This window comes from Squalius cephalus (assembly GCF_949319135.1).
Source record: "Squalius cephalus genome assembly, chromosome: 16".
Taxonomy (NCBI): domain Eukaryota; kingdom Metazoa; phylum Chordata; class Actinopteri; order Cypriniformes; family Leuciscidae; genus Squalius; species Squalius cephalus.
In genome coordinates, this window is record NC_137137.1 from 20,178,252 (window position 1) to 20,195,200 (window position 16,949).

The 16,949-nt window shown below is 35.7% G+C and overlaps 1 protein-coding gene across 1 annotated transcript in view; it reads right to left on the reverse strand.

Annotated features, from left to right (window-relative positions):
- Positions 1–16,949, reverse strand: part of kcnip3a (Kv channel interacting protein 3a, calsenilin) — a 62,388-nt gene that overhangs the window by 29,383 nt on the left and 16,056 nt on the right. The window contains exon 2 of the mRNA XM_079896739.1: positions 11,763–11,937. The gene's annotated coding sequence lies outside the window, so the exon portion shown is untranslated. The remainder of the gene's footprint in view (positions 1–11,762; positions 11,938–16,949) is intronic.

Below are 16,949 nucleotides of genomic sequence, written 5' to 3' on the forward strand. Positions count from 1 at the left end.
CCATATCTGCTGCTTTTCCTCAAGTGTTTTGGACAACAGAGGCACCAGCATTTTACCTCAAACTCAAGAATCAAACTCCATCTGCACACAATGATGCTTTATTAAGGATACGTACGTACATACTCATACGTACCACCTTTCATTCTCAGCTCAAAATACTTTATAGTTGCTCTGCAGTATTTTAAGAGCCACAGTCTTTTGAAATAACACTTAACTATGGTGAAGATGTTGATGCACTGGTAGGGTACAAAAGTCTGAGAACAGGCCTACTTATTCATTGACATCATAATGCTTCTTTGTTTTACTTTTTAACGATTAAAATACGGTATATTGATTGTATAACAAGGCCATGAGGTTAAAATCATGGCTGCAATGATAATCAGTTTTATGAATTATTATTTTCAGAGTGGATCAATTATTCGCTATATTGCATCTGTGCTGTGGTGGTGATTGTGTTTTTGTATCATTGCTTTCATGGATTCTGCAAAAAAAGCAGGCAAAGAGGTAAAATATTATTATAATAATTACAATGATTAACGTAAATCTTAACACAGAAAATAGTAACTATTCTTTCGAACAGCAGAAGTCACATGGGAGGTGGGTGGCACTTCTAATCCAGACTGCAGCACAGAAAACACAAAGGCAAGAGTCTTTAACATCAAACTCATATAAACTAGAGTCTGTGGGATTGATCGGTTCTCTTGTGTTTAGGATTGGCGCCACTCATCGTCAGCCGTACTCCAAGAAAATAACAGTGTCAGGATGAGCTCGGTCTACCAGAGCCTCATCCCCTCCTCCTCTGAGAGACAGTCAATCTATGAGTGTCTTGATCAAAACAAAACTCCATTTACAGACATTTATGAGAATTTTGAGTAATGGCAATGCAGACCCAAATGGCTTATTGCTTTCATAAAACTGAAGCAACAGCAAACATAGATAAAAGACATCAATGTTCAACTAATAGCAAAATGTATCATAAAGAATCATCAGAATAAACTTTTCTTCTGACATTTAAGAGTCCAATGTATAATGTGCTGTCCTATGTGTGTGTTTATAGTCATTTTACAATTGACTGTGGCTCAAAACGACCAGTTTAAATAGACCATTTTTAATACATCATTTTATATTTATACAGTAATTGTACTAAATTAAAGTGTTAAATTAACAGCCTATATGACCCATAAATCTCTTTCTAGAAAATGCTACTTTCTATTTGGGTGGTAGCCTAGACAAATAAATCACAGATTTTTTCTTTTTCCACATCAAGAAAGTATTTAGGTGCTATATAGTATGTTACTATTTCATTTACATTTTTAAATCATCTTTTTGCAAATTTTTTAATTATATTATAACTAACTTTCCTTTTTCTTGCAGGATTAAAATTTATATGCTTTTCTAAATTGGCACTGAGAAAGGTCACATGTGACCGAAACGTTTGCCATTAGAACAGTGGTTTTATCTCCAAATTTGTTAGTCCTTTTCTTCATTGATAGAGTGATAGAGGCTTTTTTTGAATAATTTCCCTTTTTTGGTCTACGCACCTCACATGGACAGTTTTTCAGGAGCGGTGAGTTTTTGGCCCTTTTTTCAGTTATGCTTTTTTATAACTAAATGTGAGAGTGTCTTATTAAAAAAAGGTCTGTATTCCAAAGCATTCATGAATTAAAAACATTTAAGTTAAGATCTATGATTTAAAAATGGTGACAATTAACTAAATAACCCAGTGGTGCATGTGACAAATATTTTTTTCTCAATTAATAATTCTCTCTAGTAATACTAGTTCAAACAACTACATAATAATAATAATTGTTATCGCAACTTATTTTCTTGTGTCAAATCAACTTATATAATTAATGTGGTTCAGATAACATAATATTTTGAGTTTTTATTCATTAAGCCAATCTCCTTCATTGGATTAACTCACATTTTGTATTTCAATGAACTAAAAATTAAGGCAACCAAGTAACTTACTTTTTTAAGTTAAACCAACATTTTTTTTTTTTTTTTTTTACAGTGAGCAAGCATGATATGCCGCAGGACGCTGCTTGACTCCATATCAGCTATGTATCTGCATTTCATCCATATTTATTCTATGTAATGAACTGCATACATTTAAAATGAACACCAGAAAAACAAAACAAAAAACAGTTACACTTTATTTTAAGGTGTCATTGTTACAATGTAATTAGCCATTTAAGTACTGAGTAATATTAAGTACATGTACTTACTAGGATAGGGTAGGATTAGGATTTGGTTGAGGGTTAGTGCATGTAATTATGCATAATGTACTGTTATTACTATAGTAAGTACATGTAACATATGTAACAATGACATGGTAAAATAAAGTGTTACCAAAAAAACTTTTAATGTTTTCTAATAACTTTACAATGAAAGTAACACTAATGGGTCTTTAACATGCCAAACTGAACGGGCTTTGGGTATCAAACGATTAAAAGTGACAAAACACAGACGGCGCAAAGACATGTTGTTTTGATAAGCGTTACCTGAGCGATGATAGCGAGCCGTACTGTGGCGACAGTCAGCCAGGAAGCTGGGTCGAGAGAAACGCCGACGCGCTTCTAAAGAGAGCGTAGCCATCACGCTCCCCATTATAGACTGATACAGAAACCACACTAGATATGCTAAAAACAGGAACCACAATGAGCATGAACCAACAGCTGTTCTCCAAAAAACCAGATGACTACCTGTGTGTGTGTGTATAGTGTGTGTGTGTCTGGTGCAAAAGCACATTGAGCAGTCTGTTTGGTGACTATGGGTCAGACACTTCAAAGACTAAGTGCTACAATGACCTTTCACTTAAAACATAACACACACTCTTTCTCTCCTGTGGCCTATGTTTGAATTTTTTTTCCCTCTCACACCGTGACCACCCCACAGAGGTGAAAATATTAATATGAATTTATTAATAAAACAGATGTGCTTCAAGACCCCTGCGTTGAGCACAGACCAAAGTGTCTTTAAAAATGCGCATAGGCGGTCTTCAACAGTGATCTGCACTGCAGTGGTAGCCCATACCATACTGTATATCCATACAATGGATAATATTCTGAATGTTTCAATCCAATCTGCCTGAATCATAATCATACACTATTCGTTATTGGCCAGAGGAGAACTGGCCTCCCAACTGAGCCTGGGTTCTCCCAAGGTTTTTTTCTCCATTCTGTCACCTGATGGAGTTTTGGTTCCTTCCCACTGCCGCCTTTTCCACCTTTGTTGCCATTGGCTTTTGACTTGCTTAGTTGGGGACATTTAATTTAATATTCAACAATAATATTGATCTGCCTGCATTGACACCATGAAAACTGAGCTGGACGATGACATCACGGTTTTCTCCAGAGCAGCTATACATATAAATGAACTAAATAACTTTTTTACAACAAAAATTAAACATCACTGAACTTACTTAAGATGGACTGTGATGCTATTTTCTTCTGGAAACAAACTTTGTTAAATTTATATTTATTATTAATAAAATTCAGTGCTATGCTTTTGAAAGAAGTCTTTGATCAAATTTACAAGAAAATATATTTGATTAAAAATACAATAAAACAGTAATTTTCTGAAATCTTATTACAATTCAAAATAAAAATATATTTTTATTTCTATTTTGTTAACTCCTTATTTACTTTGTCATTTATTACATTTTTTTTTGTGCACTAGAGCTGGAATATTTTTCAGTCTTTTAATAATATACACTAAAATTCAAAAGTATGGGGTCAGTAAGGTTTGGTTAATGTTTTTAAAAGGTTTTTTTAAAAACTTCAAAAAAAAAGTTTGAAACTTTTTTTTTTATGTCAGCATCATTCCTCCAGTCTTTGGTGTCACATGATCCTTAAGAAATCGTTCTAAAGAAACAATTCTTATAATCAATGTTAAAAATAATTGTGCTACTTCCCAGCTAACAATGTTCTGGGAACCCAAAACGAACTAACATTCTGGGAACGTTCAAAACATGCAAGGAAAGTTTTCATTATGGAAATAAAATGTTTTATTTTAGGTTTGCAGAACGTTCCCTGAATGTTCCCTTAATGTTCTATTAACCTTTTTTTCACCATATTTATTTGACATATTCTCCCGCGTCCCATATGGTATAAGCCAGTGGCATGAAAGACGGATGAATGGACGTCAATAATCAGTACTACAAACCATGTCTTGTTTTGAACAATTGTTTAACCAACAGAAAAAATCCGAGCACATAAACCGTCATATGGAGGATTAAATAAAATTGATTTTGGCCTGGTTTCACAGACAGGGTTTAGATTAAGCCAGGATTAGGCCTTAATATTTTAGTGGAAACCAAGATACATTTTTTAGGATTCTTTGATGAATAGATTAGCATTTATTTGAATTTTATAACATTATAAATGTTTTTACTGTCACTTTTCATCAATTTAATGCATTCTTGCAGTGTAATAGTACTAACTTCTTTAAATTAAATCTTACTGACTCCAAACTTTTGAATGGCAGTAAACTCTTGACAGAAATAGTGTAGTGTAATGAATTGCACTGTCCACTGTGAGGCGCTAGTAGATGCTGGTTTGTGAGACATTTACGACAGTCACAAGTCTCTTTCCTGTCTTTTGTGTCCTCATTGGCTGACCTGGCTGAAGGCCACAGAAACATGAGACAACAGATTGAGTCGATCTGACTATTTAAGGCACATATAAATGCTTAATTAGCAAGACTTATGATCATATTCCGTTACTAAACCTGCACTGCCCCTGCTGATGCCGCAATTTATTTTCCTGACGCAGTCTTTTTTTAAAAGTTGACTTGCAAGCAGTCAAGAGAATATAGCTTATATCAAACAGATATTTGTTGAAAATTATAATATTATCAAACAGATTCTTTCTAAGATTGTCCATGACTCTATTATCTTTCCATCTTGTAAAAACCAGACCCTTTTTATGCGAACAGAAAAGTCAAATTTTAATGGAACGTTCTCAGAACTTTGGCTGACGTTCGGGCAAGGTTCTTCCAGTAACGTTAATAGAACGTTCCTTCAAAGTTATCTGATCTTTATAATGTTATCAAAACTTAGCACAAATCATTATTTATACATCAATTATGGAACTTTTCTTTCTGAATCTTTTTTAGATGGATGTTCATCTAACACTTTTTAATGTTACAGCTTTATCCAGAAAGTTTGCATAATCAAGAAAAATAACTTTTAAAAAACTGGATGTTTTGAATGTGCAGAGAACATCCAGAAAGAATGTTTATGATGGCAATGCTGGCAAAACATTCTTAGAACATATTTTTGTTTGTTAGCTGGGCCTGATCTATACAGAGCTTAAGGATACCAATGTGGAAGATTTGTGAAATGCGGCTAACATTTTCTGAAGATTTATTATAATAAGACCCAATATCATTCATCACCATTTTAACACATTTTACCATCCTAAATCCATTCCACAGTCTTCTGCAGATTTTTCAACACAAAATCAGAGAAGAAATTACCAGTTTCTGTCTTGGCTTGGAAATGATTCATTCCCTCCTGACCCCGGAGTTCACGTCTCTATACGAATGTGCAAAATGGAAATGAAATAGAGGGATTTTTTTTTAACATAATGTGTTTTCTCTGAGCTGGTTTTCATTGGAAAATAGTAGCGAGAACACTCTGCCAAAATGTATCTTTTTGTATTCCTCAGAAGAAAGAAAGGAACTGGTTTGGAAGAACATGAGTTTGAGTGAGTCTCAGTAGTGTCAAAGGAAAAGACTAAGACAAATTGAACAAGACTAATTCAATTATTCACCTGGAAGACTACAGCATCTGTCCTTTGACCAGCAGTGAGACAGAACAATGTTTTGGTACTTAGTGAAAGTTAAAGGGCTTGTATTACACACACACACACACACACACACACACACACACACACACACACACACACACACACACACACACACACACACACACACACACACACACACACACACAGTGTAACACTGCAACAGCATAACTGGCAGACTGAGACTGTTTTACACTGAATCAGAGTCCAGTAGAAGAACGGACCAGCACAATTACACCATTACCAGATAAAAACATCCAATAAAGTGATTATAGACCTGCCTGTCCAGAAATAATGTGTTCATTTTATCTCATGCAACTATACCCACCCTAAATGAAAAGTCCTGATCAGTATGTTTTCCACTTAAAAAAAAAAGAAAAAAAAAAAAGAAAAAATGTTTTGGCAAGAGGGTAAAAAACGAATAATTTTTCTCAAGTAAATGTATCTCAAGGATGTTTAGACATTTTCACTCGAAAAAGAAAAGAAAAAAGAAAAAAAACAAGATTAAACATGGTCTCAGATCTGTTATGGAGAAACAATTGATAGCAACCAAACAACATAAAACTTCACTTGTGCAGAAACTTCATAAAGTTCAGTATAAAAGAGTATAAAATAATTTGGGGAGTCAAATAATTTTAAAAGAATGTAAAAAGACAGATCACAGCAAAGGAAGTACCTTGGGCAAAAGAGCCGGTGATCAAGCCGAAAAAGCAGCTCAGCATGCTGGTCAACTCCCTCTGACAGTCATTCTTAAAGTCGTTCACCGCATCCATGTCTCTTGTCCTTCAGTAACGTTTCTCGAATCTCTCAACAGCTGATCAAACAGTCACTGTTAAACTACTGTAACTCACACAACGGAAAAAGTCCATTAAACCATCACCAGAAGACAGACTAATCTCTAAAAACTTCACCTCATAAACAATATGACATCAAACTTCTTCCTCACTTAAAAGAGAGTTCCCAGATCACAGGTTTTTCTCAGTCAAGATCAAATTTAGAAGAGGAGTTTCCTTTGGGCTGCTGTGATTGTCAAATTAGTCTTTATCCATTTCTTTCTTAATGAATCAACAAATCCATACTAACTTCCTGAGATCCAGTACAGGAGGGTTTTGCTGCGAAGTGCAGAAAAGTCTCAATGTGACCCAATGTAGAACACACTGCTGATTTGCTATCTGGATAACGTTACACCTCCCAATCCAGACGTGGACAGTAATCCAAACCAAACAGCTAGTGAGGTCTTCAGTGTCCTGACAGAGTTCTTCTGTATATATCTGAACATATCCTGGACTGTAGGAATTAAAGCTATGAACAGGAAGTGTCAGAGAGAGAGAGAGAAAGAGAGAGAGAGAGAGAGGGATGACAAGCAGAATGCTCAAGTTTCGCAGGAAGCATGTAGAGTATGCTGTACAGTCAGAAGACATCAAATAATCTAACAAAGTGGAATTTAAACAAATGATGCTAAAACTTCTCAAAACTAACATTTATTCAATTACTTTTAAGTAAATTTCCCTGAAGTTCAAACAGGTGTCCTAGCAGAGTTCACATTGAAAATGAATTTGATCCACAGAATGTTGGCATTTTGGAATTTTCCACATACCAAATACTTTTATATATATACACAAACATTAATCTTACTTTAAAGGGGTCCTATTATGTCCTTTTACGAAGTCTTGTTTTAGGGTTGTCCCTGAATATATTTTCATGCTTGATTGTTCAAAAAACGCTTACTTTTTTCACATATTTTACATTATTACAGCTCCTCACTCCCCATTCTGGTTTAAAGTGTCTTTTTCGATGAAGCCCCTCTTTTCGAAATACGAAATGTGCTTTGATTGGTTAGCTGGCCCAGTGTGCAGTGCTTCAGCGCATGTTCGGGAAATGTCACGCCCCTTCTTAACCACAAGCTCAACTCAGATGTAAATATTAACGATGGCATCGATTTCAAACCATTTCGAGCCCAATTCAGACCCTGACAATGTTAACAAACAAGAGGATTGTGCTGAACGGATTTCAAGCATGGACTTTGCAAGCACAGATTTCACAGGATGTTTCAGAGTGGTATGTTTTTTGTAATTTTCTTATAGATATGTTGTTTTCCACCATTTCATCATATTTGTCGGAAAACTATGGTAATACAAACAGTAATCGATCACAAAATCATGGATAATTTTCCTAAGGGGCGGTGAACAGTCATACAAAAGCAAGAGCTTACAAAAGCTACAGTAAACACTACATCAATATTTCAATGTTAGTTAGCAGGCTAGTGGAGCTAAAGCTTTATCATAGCCATCAAAGCAACTACATAAAGCGTATAATTGGATAACTGGAACTGTTAATAGAAAGCACAACTACAAATAATAAGATGTACTTGCAAGTTGTGATCCATAAACAACAGATTGTCCCGACAAAATGGGAATGGCTTTCAGGAGAAGCTTTTGTGCGTATATCCTGCATTGTGCTGTCTTCTAGAGGCTGTTCTCCGTAAAATGAGCAGCGCACAGACAAACGTTGAGGTTATAATGTTCAGGAATAGTGTTAAAAATACATTTTAACCTCTCTAAGTACGTCAGCCTTAGGACAAACCTTTTCCGGGGTGTAAAAAACAGCGACAACAACTCTTCTTCTTATCTAAAGCAGACCAACATGGCCTCATCCCTTGTAAATTGTAATTTACAATGTAAATTTTAGGATTTGTGCTTTTTTAAGTGTGGTTTAAGCGTCCAAATAGTTTTTAGTCTGTAGGTACAAGGCCACTAGTTTGATTCTGAGACACTTCTCATTCTTTGTCTCTTATTTCACTCTTCCTATAGCCCTCTCTGATTTCCCCCATTTGCAAGCCAATCTCTGATTTCCTGATCCTGCTTATAGAGAGCCACGTTCTTTTAATGGTGCCACAAACTGTTTCAGTGTCTCTTTCAACACTCTTAATCACTTGAGTTATTCTCTCAGCTTTTTCAGCAATCTTGAGAGCTAAAAAATGAATAAATCATTATAGCATAATGACAAACACTTACTACTTATATCTCACATATTAACACTTCATTAAATATTCACAAGCATTCCTAAAAGCATTGTCTTCAAAAAACGATGTGTACAACATGATTAAAGTCTTTGTTTCATATGAGCTAATGCATTACACAAATTTGTTTCCCCACATAACCACTAGACGGCACCAGCCGAGCACAGTTGAAGAACATACTGATATGCAACTGGCACTAGGCATGCCACCTTTAGTGTGGAAAAATAAAAGTCACCCTTGATTTTACATAATTTTAAAGTTCACATTTAATGACTCTGAAAATGTAAACATAAAGTAAAAATGAATAACTTATTTTCTTTACACCTTAAATACGCGTGAGTATCTTACTAATTTTTAAAACTTATTTTTTTTATCGTTTTTTCAATGCTTTCTCAAAACTTTTTCAAAGTTTTTTTTTTTTTAAATATCATGAATAAGTCATATACATTCAAATGATCTGATATTATCTAATACAAAACTTTGTTTTTGCAGAAAAAAAATATACATTTAAATATTTTATTAATATATACTATTTCTAAGAAATGCCAACTCTTGTGAAAAAATCTTTACCAAAATGCATTTAAAATACATTTATTTCATACTAAGTATACTACAAATCCATTAACATATTTACTGACATATCACTTATACATATTATAATTAAACTTCATTTGGAGTATTTCTTTATTGCATAATGTACATTTGTTAATATTAAGCCTAAAATGTGTTTTAATATCACTATTAGTAAGAATAGCATGACCACTGTATAATATCAGTCTTTAAATGCAAGATATTTTAAGTGTACCAAAAGTATACTTGCAATAGTTCCACTTTAGCACAATCAAATATACTTAAGTATAACTTTAGTTGAACTTTAGTGCTATTTCTGGATAACTAAAGTGCATTAAGTACAAAATTAGCTGTTCCAATTTAGCAGACTTTAAGTATACCAATTTAGTACCAAATGTACAACAGCAGGGTATTTATATTAAGTACATAAATATGTAAATGTATTTGTTGTATACTTACAATAAAATAAATGCATTTAAAATACTTTTTAGTATATTTATTTTTCACTAGGTAAACCCTTATGTTTGTCTTTCTTATGATATCAGGACATGTTTGACTTTATGTCCCAAAAAAATATTAAATTATGTTTTATTAAAATTCGAGAGGAGCCCGTTTAGATAATCTACCCAATCAGCTAGAGGAGGCCAATATACAGTATATATAGCCGACTCACCTCTGTCCCTCGACAGTTTTCCAGCATCCCTCCACCACCCCAACTTCCTATCCCAGCCAGGGATATCGGGGGAGTACTCTGGATTCGGTCTAAAATTCTGAGCCCAGACAGTATGCATACTCTTTACTCTATTTGATTATATGTACTCGTGAATTCGTGAAAATGACATAGAAGAGGTTAGAAGTCACTTAAATAGATTGAAAAACAGAACTATAACCCCTATTCAATACAAACATACAATATCTAAACACACAAAAATACAAAAACTGTATACAAACCCTACTGTCAATCATGAAAATCAGCTCCAGATTATTGGAACCATGTAAGATATCCAAACCTGAACTTGTAGTGTTACTGTATTGAAGCTAGACAACTGCTCTGTATTCAAAGCTGACAGTGCTAATAAAACCACCCAAGTTTGAACAAGCAGTACTTTTTAGAAGGTTGGCTTTAACCTCTATTTTGATACAATCTCATTTATGGCCCACACAGGGCTAGCTTACGTGAAGAGAGTGGCAACACAGATCGATCAAAACCGAATCAACCTGAATCCATTCCCTGTGCCATGTTCAACAAAGACACTTCTGCTGAGGTCTGTTTGATCAATGTCACCCTCTTGAGGTCAAGGCTCAACATCTGTGGTTACAAGCTGCCTGGGGACTCATTTACTAATGGAGATGAAGTGATTAGCAGGTGGAGGATGTCATATATAAAGATTGCATGCATTTGCATGCATTCTCTCCTGGTAACAATAAAAACGTACCATAAAAGTATAATTAAAGTGGTTATATGACTCATATTCCAAGTATTTTGAAGCTTGAGGAACAGACTGAAATGAAGTTTGTACTGAAATGAAGCCCCACCTTGGCTTGATATGCTTTTGGGAAACACGGACCTGAATGATTTGTTCATGAATCAGATTGATATGGTTCTTGAGTTCACAGCAGTTCTCGAGGTAATATCTCTGGAAAGGACGATTTTGAGTGAATTTCAGCTAAATGTTGGTTTGCTAATCAAAATAGCTATTGTTTCTCAATTGACAGTCTCATATCTTAGGCATGGACATTTCTCTTTCCATTCAGGTCTAAATGGATGACGTTTCTGGTTCTTTGCAGGTGAAGCAACGTGATCAAAAGGCTTGCGCCCACTGTTTACCAAGATGGCTGGTAATGATTTAAAAAATGACGTTATTTAATTAGAAATTGTTGTATGTCCCACGCAAGCTAGGAACTACATATCAAGGATGTAATAGCGAACCAATTGGAGCATGTTACAGGAAAAACCTGAAAAGAATTTTGCGTAGCCAGGTCTAATGTATGTCATCTTTGTGTTAACATTGCACCGACAGTTTTTGATTTTATCAGACACTTAGTGTTCTTAAAGGCTGAATGCTTCAATCATCATTCATTGCAACTGCATTGAAAAGCGCAGTACAAAAGTTCAAAATTGTGATCATCTAGTACGTGCTCAAAAGTTATTGTGCAGAAGCTTAAAATATGCCATCAATTTATCTGCATTTCTCTTGCATTTCCTCTATGCAATTCAATTTATGTTCTTTTTTGGACCGCATGTGTCCAGCGTGTCCAGCATGTGATGTGCCACACCGTCAAATATGCAGAAACACTCCATCAGCAGGCCTTCCTAAAACCTCATTTCCTCCAGTGCCTTTTCCGCCACTTCTCTGTCTCACCTTGCTCTTTGGGCCCGGTGCTGGCGATGATCCATTTGACCAGGCAACACCTCATGAGGGCTTTCCGTGTGAAGCGAGGCCTCTGCCATTTGCCACTCTCCTTCTGTCGGCCTGTGCCAGGCTCCAGCCCATTGGCATCACCCAGCAGACTGCCATCCCCCAACTTGCCATCCTCCTGGGAGAAAAAGACAATGACAAAGAGCCTATTTCTTCGCACTCAGCTGATCCAATCTTGCAAGATGTGTGTTTGTGTTAAATTAAATTCTACTCAGCACGAGAACAGCAATGTGTCTTGCTTATATAACAACGTGGTCTTTGACTAAGTGTTGAAAGTACATCGGAGAAGACATAATTGTCCTCAGGGGTGTGAATATTGCATATGTAAACAGATGGTATTGCTGCGTTCAGAGGACAGATTTTGAAGATGACATCACTCAAACATTAATTGATTTATTCGCTTTTGGGTTCCCTGTTTTTTTTGGGGTGGTTACAACTGCCAACAAAACAAATAAACAAAACTAGATTTTCATTTGCTAAAGAAAATATTAGTGCTTGCAAGGCAGCCAAAGCATAAGGGAAGATTTTAAGGGTGAAGGGGAAGCCTAAAACACAATAAGCCTACATATTTTTCTTCAGGAGGTTGTCATGTTGTTTCAATGGAGATGTGAATAAACGAGGTTTATGTCAGTCTATGAATCTAAAATGAGCTTTTATTATCCTCAGGTTGTTTATTTGGTAAAAAAAAAGAAAGAAAAAAGCGACAAGACAAATTATCATGGGACATGTGCATATGGCAAACATATACATGTTTCATATCAGCCTCTGAATCTAAACTTAGTCTGCCTCAAATATACAGGCATAAAATATGAAAAAGGTCATGCAAAACTCTGTGACCTGCCATCCGCCACACTGACATCATCACAGCGCACAGGACTATGACATAATCAGAAATTATGTCACAAGATTATCTGTCATTAGAGATTATATCATGCCTTCCTAGAATCCTGTCATTAATAAGAACTAGAGTTAACATTCAAATCGAGATATAAAGGCAAAATTCTTTTTTTTTTTAAATATCTGTTTTAAGCCTGTAACATTTTGAACTATAATAAAATATTAAATGATCCTTTGAGCTCTGTAAAAATGACAAAACTGCATCATAGCAAACATAGTTTCTGCCAAAAATATCTTAGTTATTATTTACAATAAAACTGTGGTAACTTGGTATCAGCCACAATCATCATATAGTTAGACAGTTTACAGGTGATCCCATTTTAGTTCAATATTTTATATAGTAGGCCTAGTAACAATAAGTGCAGTAACTATGGAGAAGGAAATATGGTTACACTATATTTCAGTTTATGTTTCCTTCTTGCACAGCCTCTATTTCTTCACTAATACCAACTCAAGCCAAGACTCATTTCAAACATCTCGACAAGTGATGAAAACCAGTTGTTTCTGAAGCCATATCAGCATTGCTTTGAACAATGATTTCATAAAGCATATTATTGGGTAACATGGCCCTGGAGGAGGCCATGATTACATTTCCCACTGACAGAGGAAATATCTTGTGACAGTCCCCAATCCCCCATACATACTTGTGAGCATACTAGTTTCTACACAATGATAAGATCCACAAATTCAACTGTCAAGCTGACCATTATCTTCACACTGTTGTTGCCTGTTTATCTAGGATTGGACAATCAAAAATTAATCACACTTTTCCACTGTTGAAGAACTGCTCTACGTCTTGTTTTGAAAGAACTAATGCTGTTTTCTCTCATGCTGTGCATGGGTGCTGTGTGAAGATGTCTTATTTTGTTATCAGTCACGACTCATTGCTTTGTGTTTGCACACATAATGCACTTTTGGTGCAGCTCACTCTTACTGATGGTTTGTGTAAAGCTGAGAGAAATAAATGTAGCCTATCGCTGCATATTATGTCATGTTTGGCTACTCGGCTTAGTTACTGAATATGTTTTGGTTTTATTGTTTTGAGAGAATGGATCATCATTTTAGGAAATGTACTCGCATTTTCCGTGTTCATTAGTTTATGATCTGTCTAACAGTCATGTCTTAAATAGAACTGTTATACATATAAAGTAGACAGTATATGAAATGGTATTAACATATGCCGTGTGGTTGATGTCCAATGTCGCTAGCTGAGAAGAAAATGTTTTGCGTGCGTTTGGCCAGTCAGCGTACACTAATGCCACTGGTAATTACTATAGTGCTGGTTTAGACCCTACTCTGAAATACAAGCTAAATTAGTTCCTCCAAAAGGAGTTCCTAGAACTAAAATCGTTCCTAGTTCCAAAAAACGGGTACTTCCGCCAATAGTTCTAGAAACTATGAAAAGGTTCCTCTGGTGCGAAAGCCCCTATTGTAACAAACAAAGCGGAGACATGATGTAAATAAAAGATTCATTGTGCAGTTATGACAGATTCATTGATTAATATGGGAGTTTTCTCACTCAATGAGTTTGTGGCGAACTGACTGACAGCTTCAGGGATGGAAGCGCTCTTTACTCGCTGTCTAAATTCACAAAAAAAAAAAAATTCATTAGACTGTGACTTTCCCTACATACAGTTACATTTAACAAGGTAACATTTAAATTAGTTAATATTTAGACTTTGGAGTTTGAAGTGCTGTAAAAAGTTGGAAGTGGGACTGTCACATCGAGGGAGTAAAATTGGAATGGATTGGTCTACCATACCTTGGCTTTTGGTGAATTGACGCCACTGACATCACAGGAGTAAATTACACTTTAAAATATAGTAAAATAGAAGACAGTAAATGGTCTTTTTACATTTGAATGTATTTTTCATCAAATAAATGCAGCCTTGGTGAGCATAAGATACAACATTTTGAATGGTAGTGTAACAGCAGGGTGAACTGAATTAAACAGCAATGTGTGCCTCTTGTACAGTCCGTAGAATATTTCTTATTGAAGAATAGTGACCGGAAGAACCTGTAATTGGGCCATATAACACTGAACACAGCGCTTGGTTTCAGAATGACCTTTGCCAAGTGAAGAAATATGGAGAAAGTTGAAAAATGCCAACATTTGAGCAACTTAATGGGACAATGTGGCATTTCACTGCTCCCATGAGTTATTTCAGCCCACCGCAGGATCACCTGTATGGGAACCAACAAAACCTGGACTGGAGCAAACACATATGGAATTGACTGGATAAACAAACTGCCAATTATTGTAATTTGGTGGCGGAAGCATTTCTGGATCATTCCAGGTCATTTTAACCCCTGTCTTGTCTGTCATCACCAAACTTTAAAAACCAGGAGGGGTCTTGTTTACTAAAGGAATCCCCCTGCCACGCACTGTACCATACCTCGTTCCTGCACAGCACAGCTCCGCTCATTCGTCTTTCAGCACTCATTTATTCAGACTCTAACTCTATGAAAAACCCCATCAATAAAAGATCGGCAGAGAGAGAGCGAGCCTATTTTACGAGCACACACAAAAGCATGGCAGGTAGAGGTTTGGAGAGCCGCCTCGCTCTTCATAAACTCACAAAGGAGCCCGTCATCATCCTGAGAGGGCTTTTATAGAGATAAACACAGACATTGATTAGACTCTCAGGGAGAGGTTGGTTTAGGCCAAGCTGTAAATGCTGGGCAGCATGAGCCGGGTCGAAACACAATCTCTAGAAACGGAGCTAAATGCCAGGTGAGAGAGGGACTGTCAAAGAATATGGCACATCAGAGGGGGGGCTCAATCCTGACAGTGAGTGTAATCGGCTGAATTAAAAATGGAAGAGCCGCTGCTCTTGCCGCATAAAGTCTAAGGAGACTGAATTAAAAGTATGGTTGGGATTAATGACTGGGTGTGTGATAAAAATGGCAAATTAGGTATTAGAACGACTTTGAATTAGGATAAAGAGACACATTTGCATCATATTTGTTCTGCTGAATTAACACATTTTATGATTCAGACATTTCCCATCTGGTGAGACAGCATGTCAACGTTTTTACTTATCTTAGTTTACTTAAAGGGTTAGTTCACCCAAAAATGAAAATTCTGTCAGTAATTACTCACCCTCATGTTGTTCCAACCGCGTAAGACCTTCGTTCATCTTCGGAACACAAATTAAGATATTTTTGATTAAATCTGAGAGCTTTCTCACTCCTCCATAGGCTGCTAGGTGACTGAAACTTGCTGGCCCAGAAAAGTTATTAAAGAGATCGTTAATATAGTCCAAGTGACTCCAGTGGCTTAATCTTAAGTATATCAAGCGACGAGAATACTTTTTGTGCACAAAAATAACGACTTTATTCCACTATTCATTTCCTTCTCTCTGGGCCTCGTAGTGTTTTTGCGCTGCGCGTCTGTGTTGCACGTCAAATATTAAATTATTTAATTTATAAAGCAGTTATGCAAAAAAATAAAAAATCATCGCCCAGCTCAGTTCTCATACAACAGTGTCAGTACAGTCGGATCAATAATATTGTTGAAAACTGACTTGACACTTGCATGTGTCATTATTATTAACATTTTACCAAAATCAAGCTCAAATGGAGTTACAAGGTTTTTGACCAGCAAATGTGGGATATGTGTTTTGTTCGTCATTAGAATGGCCACATCTGAGGCAAATGCATCACATTACGTTTTCATCAACTTACATGTAATAAAGTTTACTGTAGCTATGTGGGGAATCAATTTCTCTTTGAGTCTTATTAAATCTTATTTGGCCAAAATCTCATGTTATAAAAGATGAAGTGCTTCACACAGGCAATTTAGGACAGTATTGGTAATTGACAAGACACTCATTTCTGCTCCTCAAATATATAAAACATTAGCTTATATATATATATATATATATATATATATATATATATATATATATATATATATATATATATATATATATATATATATATATATATTATATATATTACATATAATATATATATTGTATAGTGTTTGTTGAGTAAAGAAAATGTTGTGCATATTCAAACAGCCAGTTCTTTATTTACCCTGGCATTGCAACCAAACAGTCATGCCAAAAAAGCTCATTTGTATTTGATATGAGACAAATCGTCAAGAGAGGTGAACCCATGAAAAATGTGTGGGCCATTCAGAGCTTATTGTAGCTCCATCCACTCAGTTATTTATTTCCCAAACCTTCCCATGATGCCTCAGTCATGGAATAATCACAGAACTACTTG